Below are 6,553 nucleotides of genomic sequence, written 5' to 3'. Positions count from 1 at the left end.
ATTTTCCATTGAGAATAAGGACATGATAGCATCTCTTAAGCAAGATGACAACATAGTGAAGGCTATGAGAAAGAGCAATGTATGCTGACCAACAATCACCCTTTTGTATACCTTGCTATGTAGTTACTCATTACTACCCATACCAACAAGTCGAATCATGATTATGAAGTATAATGGCAGAAAATCCAACAATGAGGAATTTGTTGCAATATGAACTACTAGCTCACAGCAAATCTTCATTGACACCAACAAGCCCATACCATATCATGGAGATAGGCTGACATAATTCAAGTAATCAGTGACAACAATCATCAAAAATATGCACCAACCATAAAATGTTATAGGTGTGCACATATCATCAAACACATGCACCAATCAGTAGCCGTCTGTACTAAACAAATCCTTCAAAATATGCACTAATCATCATACTACCATCGAGTAATACGTGAAACTATAACTGATCCTCATTCCATCATTACAAAATTCCTCATGGACTGCTTTTGTGCTCGCCTTCAAACCATCCCCACAAACCAAAAGATGTGTATGCTCCTGTAAATATACTTTTTCTATATCTAGCAGTGGGGGATCATTTTCCACGGAGAAAAAGTACTTGATAGCATAGTGAAGGATATGTCGACGAGCAAGGTATGCTGGCCAACACCCACCCTTTCTCTCTTACTTGTGATGAAAGTGTTTACCCATTACAACCCATACCAACAAGTAAAACCATGATTATGCAGTACATTTTTAGATTATCTTGCTGTGAAATTACTTGTTGCAATATGACCTACTACTTCACAGTAAATCTGCGTATTACATGAAACATGCTCACAATCAAGTGTCAGATTTTAACTTGGGCGGTGCTGCTAGATCGTAAAATTAAAGTCAGATCAACATGCGAAGGGCAGAGAAGATCAATCTTACCTCCGAAGTGGTACCAGATGGGGCTGGAGTAGACTTGTTCGAAGCTGGCACCACCGGAGCTTCGGGCGGCGGGACCAGGGATTGGGGAGAAGAGGTGCCGTTGTCGGAGCTTGTTGTGGACGAATCAGTGGAGATTCGTGGACGAAGCATTGGAGATTTGTGGCCGGAGTAGGGGGGAGTGGGTGGCCTCACGGATCCGGTCGATTTGACGACGACGGGGGCAGCCAAGGTGACGGCTTGGCAAACCCTAGCCTTCGCCCTCCGTGTCGCCTCTCTGTCTCTTGGAAGAACGAAGTGTGGTGGGATTGGGAATGGGGGCGGGGTTGGGGTTGGGGCCATCGCTCGCTTTTCTCTCTGCTAGAGGCCCACAAAAGGAACAAAAGTGTTGGGCCGGATGAGATGCAGATTTGGCAGCTTACCAATTCTCGCCAAACAGAAAAGATCCAGGACCAACACAGGTGTGCTTTTGAAGAAAAGCTAAGAATACAATGTTGTTCATATTGCATGTGCATGAGTCTTTCAGTACACCAATTCATCTTGAATAATTTTAAGCACTCCACAGTATATATATGAAAATAATGGTTAACCGATAAAGTGGCAAACTATTAGATGCAAGGTTAAAAATATTTGAAAAAAATCAATAATTGAATAGTATGCACTTTTATGATTAAATTTAATAAATGTAACATATTTGCAATAACTATGATAACAAAAATATTCATAGGTATTTTCACCAAAAAAACAACCACGAATGACTACTTATGCCAACCAGAACTTCTGGAGGGTTTCGATTATACGTTTGTTCTTTAGCCTGTTGGTTCTCATAACACCTTCTTCGGACCTTCTCCTTGTCCGACAAATTCCTGAGATATTAGGCTAGCGCCTTGTGTTTCGCCCTCACACCATGCTTAAATTAGTAGTCTTTGGCAACGCCTTCAGCGTGCTCAAGAATACTAATGAAAGCCGGGTTCAGATATTTTCCATAGAACGCGCAACGATAAGCCATACGCTTAAGCACGTTGCACTGTCCATTCTGCAATTCTTCAAGGGTTTTCTGAGTGTGTGCATCCATCTCTCCTTTGGAAATGTTTGCATAATTATCAGAATAAGGCTGCAAGTTTAAATTATGTATGATATAAGCTGCACCATTGTTTACAGTACCTAATATTCCCTAAGTTTCATACTGTAGTGCCTATAAATTATTTTTTAAATAAATATTTATTAACTTTGAAAATTTAAGGAGAAAAAAGCAATATCAAATCCATATGAAAGCATAAATCATATGATATACTTTTTATAAAAATTGTGAATAAACATGGACAACCTTTATGATGTCTAACTTTTAGGATAAAGCCAAAACGCACTAAATTGTGGAGTGGATGAACCATTAATTTCTCAAAGATTAATTGAATAAATAATGATCATTACGTACTAATCATCAACAATATATTTAGATATTGATTCTATTATGCCAATTCAACAATATATTGATGGTTTAATTATTAACCTAACCTTAAACTTGCAGATAGATGTAGGGTTAAAAAATAAAATTACCGTAACGGAATTCTAGTCCATGTCGTGCATGTGCTGCTGCTTGCGATCGACGACGGGGTAGTGCACCTCCTCGTGGACACGATGGTTTTGTGGGTCGGACACCGAGTATTCCAAAGCATTCTCGTGGAGATCCTAATCCATGCGATTGACGACGACATCGATGGTTGGGCCCGCAAGTCGACAATCTCTCACGGAGGCGTCCATGACAGGCCCCACACATCCATGGCCACGATCTGTCACGATGGCCAATCGATATCCACGAGTGGATTTCATATCCGGCGGTAGGGAGGCGGGCGTATGAGCGGCGACGATGCTTGTAGAGCGTACCCTAGGGGAAGAGATGCGCGGAGTAATTGGATTTGATATAATAAAACAAAAAGAAAGAGGAGTCCTTGCATACCCTTATGTACATCTATGTGATGCAATCCAAAGATGTGTCCGAGGTGGATGGGTTGGGGATTGAAAATTTTGTACATAAACCCTTGTTCTCAAGACTTGTGAAACATGAGATCACATTGTCATCAAGTGATCTAAAAATTACTTCGTTCCCTCAAAAAATACGAGTCCTTCTTCACCCTCCCACGATCAAGTTCATAGTGGCAGGCCCCGCACACTGTTCGTAAGCCAGACTCGACTTGTTTCCTCTCAATGGACAATGGCTCCGATGCGGCCCTTCTCTTTGGTGGCACATGGCCCATATATATGGACCAAAGAGCTTAGCATGTGATTGTTACCCCATTACCTGCTATGATTTCATGTGGTCGCAGTATAGATCCTTAATTCCCGATGATACTACACTAGAAATGCGACAAATGTCCCGTATAAGGCACGTGGGACCCAAGAAAGGCCGGGACCTGGCATGCGTGTTTGGATTGTTCTCCTTTGACCCTAGAGAAAGCACCGATGATTCTGCAAAATGTGCTTGCTATATATGTAAATTCTTGTTATTCATCATAATTTTGCGTGCTGCCAAATTCATTTCGTGACCTTATCAGTACCAGGGTTTGCAAAATGAGATGAATAGATCATTTCTATTCTCGTACAATGTTTGCAAAAGAAAAAACAACCCATTTTACGGCTGGCTTTGATATAATGTTGAATTCGCTCACATGAGATTTTTTTGTTCTTCTAATAGCTCATTGCACATTCAAATAAATGGAAACCCTACCTACACCTGAGCGAAACTTTTTGGAAGAAAATGTACAAGTGGCTCATGGCTGCAAAGATTGTGTACTAAAAATGCTCGTTCCGCAGGAAAGGGAATTGACATTAAAAAACCCAAGCAATTGCAACTTACAGAAAGAGGTGGCATCTTAAGGCAAAACCTTCTACATTGGCTAACATATTGAGGAGGGTGAAGACCTAAAAGCATGGATCATGCTGCATGTGTCACCACTTTGTAACTAGACTATTTCCATTGCACCCTGCATCATTCTTGTGTATTATTTGTCATTTAGTTCTTCTATCTGGTATCTTAATCAGGCCCATCATGAAATACATAAAAGTGATTGTCATGACATACATCATTTATATACATAAAAAGTTCTGATCATCAAATACATAACTAAATATCGTCACATAGCGAAGGTAGGCATAAAACCAAGAGTTTCAACAACAACCCAAGGTCAAACGAGAAGCAAATAGTGAGATACATGGCACGCTGGCCTTACCCACGACACGCAGGCCGGACATGCAATAAACTCTCAGAGATTAGCTGCCAAGCCCTCAGCCACCCGGAGATTTAGACATAAGGCTCCTGCCGCCAAATGGAAGATGTCGAGGCCCGAATCTTAGATAGCAGCCACTCAAAGTACATATAAAGAATGGTATTTGGATAGACAGTTTCACAAATACATATAAAGGAGAATGTTTTGAAATGTTTTATTGGGTGGGTGCACGGAAGGTGGGTGCAAACCACACTGGGTGCATTGAGCTGGGTGTAGAAAAACTACTCTCACAAAAAGGAGAATGGATTTGGATACACAGTTTCATAAAGTATGATGAATGCAAGCATCATCTAACCCACAGAAAACGGATCAAACTTTGTATAATGCTCCTATTGATATAATGTACGGTTAAATGATGTGTTCATTTGATAGTGTGCATATGAGTGTGTTTGAAATCTCACAATATGGTAATCTGTCACAAGCACACCCACACATTCCAATTTGAATACCGAGTTGAGAAAACTAAATGTTGAATTAATATGAATTTTGCAGCATGCAAAATTACTGTTGCAATTTAGGAAGTAATTCAAAATAGGGGTTCATATGACCAGTACAATTATAATCCTCAATTGAAAACATGGAATAAAGGGATCAACCACCCTAGACTTATCAAACATCACTCCATTTATAAGTTTCAAACATCATGGAGCTAGCTCACAGAAAATTGATCAAACTTCATTTAATTCACGTTATGATTTAATGTATATGTTAAGTGAAGTGTTCCATGGATAAATTACTAGCACGGAAAAGGCTAAACTTCACCGAAATAAAAGGTTAAACTGCACTGCAACCTGAATTCGAAGCTTAGCCTAAACGCCACCGTCGCCGTTCAGACGAGGAGATCGTCGAGGGAACCATGGAGAACAGCGAAGCGTTATCGCGCGCAAGAACAACCTCCTGTTGTGTATGACGCGCGTCCACTCTGGTGGCACCACCTGGAATAGCACCCTCACGAACGACACCGCGTATGTGATGGTGGAGTCATTTTCTAGATGCTCGATCCTAGATCTGTATGCCCACCATCTGCGCCTGACCATCCGGTCCTCCGAGTCCGTCTACTCCATCGCCCAGAGGAGAAACTCGATGGACTGGACGGACTCCCGCCGGACTCCATCTCGGGAATAGATCTCATCCCTGTCGCTATCTATGAGATACTTGACCATTTCCTTCATCGACGCCGACACCTCCCAGTCGTTGTCAAACCAGGAAAGGATCTCTCTCAACCTGGCTATCTTTGCCTGGTCACCGCCGGCGATGGTCGTGATTCTGTCACGCAGCGGCGTCATGGATATACTTCTAGCAGGGGGTGGGGAGAGGAGAAGTGGTGGCTTTGTACGAGGAGATGAGATACGGTGCATATGGAGAAGAGGAAGGAGCGAGGGTTTTCTGGAACGGTCGGAGGAGAGGAAGGAGCACAGCACGGAAGGAGCGAAGGTCTTCTGGAACGGATAAGAGGAAGGAGGGGGTGGTTTTCTAATAGGAAAGTGAGAGAGGACCGTGCGGTGGCGGTTTAGCAATGGACGAGGCGGCGGTGCTTCATGATTGGACTGGGAAACTGGCTTTGAGCGTCAATGCCATTTAAGTTTTCTTTCTTTTGTTGATATTTTCCTTTTGACTAATAATAACTACAACCGTGGAAGTGGACTACATGTCGTACGTGAATGGATTATATCAAATTTGTTTTTCTCGACCGAAAGAGAGATAAAGCACGGAAAATTCAAAATAAATGTAAAAACTTGGCACACTTCATTTGTTTCACACCTAGTACCCATGAAACTTTTCAAACTTTGAATACAGAAAATAATTCAAATAGCACATGGCACACTTCCATTGTTTGACACCTAAAACCCATGAAATTTTTGAAATTTAAGCAAGTAGGTGGAAGGTTCATGGTTTTCATGGTTCTGCATTGGATGAGAGGGGCGGCGCGTGATTTTTTTCTCTGACTTTTTTTGAGACAATTTTTTCCTATGACTAAAATGCCATAGATTAAAATGGTTCCGAAAACGCCCAACCACTTTAAACTTTGTATAATGAATATAGATAATTCGGGCCAACCAAAGCCCACAGCATAGAACTTAAATAACACCAAGACAAATATAGATAGATAGATTTAGCTTAAAAAGATAGATATATAGATAGATGGACGCCGCTTCTCCACCAGGCTCCTCCTCGCTCCTCCTTCGGGCGCCCTTCAATGCTCCTCCACGGTGTTGTTGATAGTGTACGACAGAGTGTGCATGTGCTCCGCTGTGGGGAAGATGTTGTCGTAGTCCGTGAAGATGTTATGGGTGGCAAAAGCTATGAACTCGCAGCCACACCAGAACACGCGGCCGAGGTGGTAGAAC

General features: G+C 41.9%; 1 pseudogene; it reads right to left on the bottom strand.

The window, feature by feature from the left end:
* Positions 1-5,014: 5,014 nt before the first annotated feature.
* Positions 5,015-5,491, bottom strand: LOC123408430 (annotated as a pseudogene).
* Positions 5,492-6,553: the final 1,062 nt, after the last annotated feature.

The sequence above is a fragment of the Hordeum vulgare genome, chromosome 7H, assembly GCF_904849725.1.
Source record: "Hordeum vulgare subsp. vulgare chromosome 7H, MorexV3_pseudomolecules_assembly, whole genome shotgun sequence".
NCBI classification, from domain to species: Eukaryota; Viridiplantae; Streptophyta; class Magnoliopsida; order Poales; family Poaceae; genus Hordeum; species Hordeum vulgare.
The sequence above is the reverse complement of the archived record's forward strand: the minus strand, read 5'-3'. Positions and strand labels throughout refer to the sequence as shown.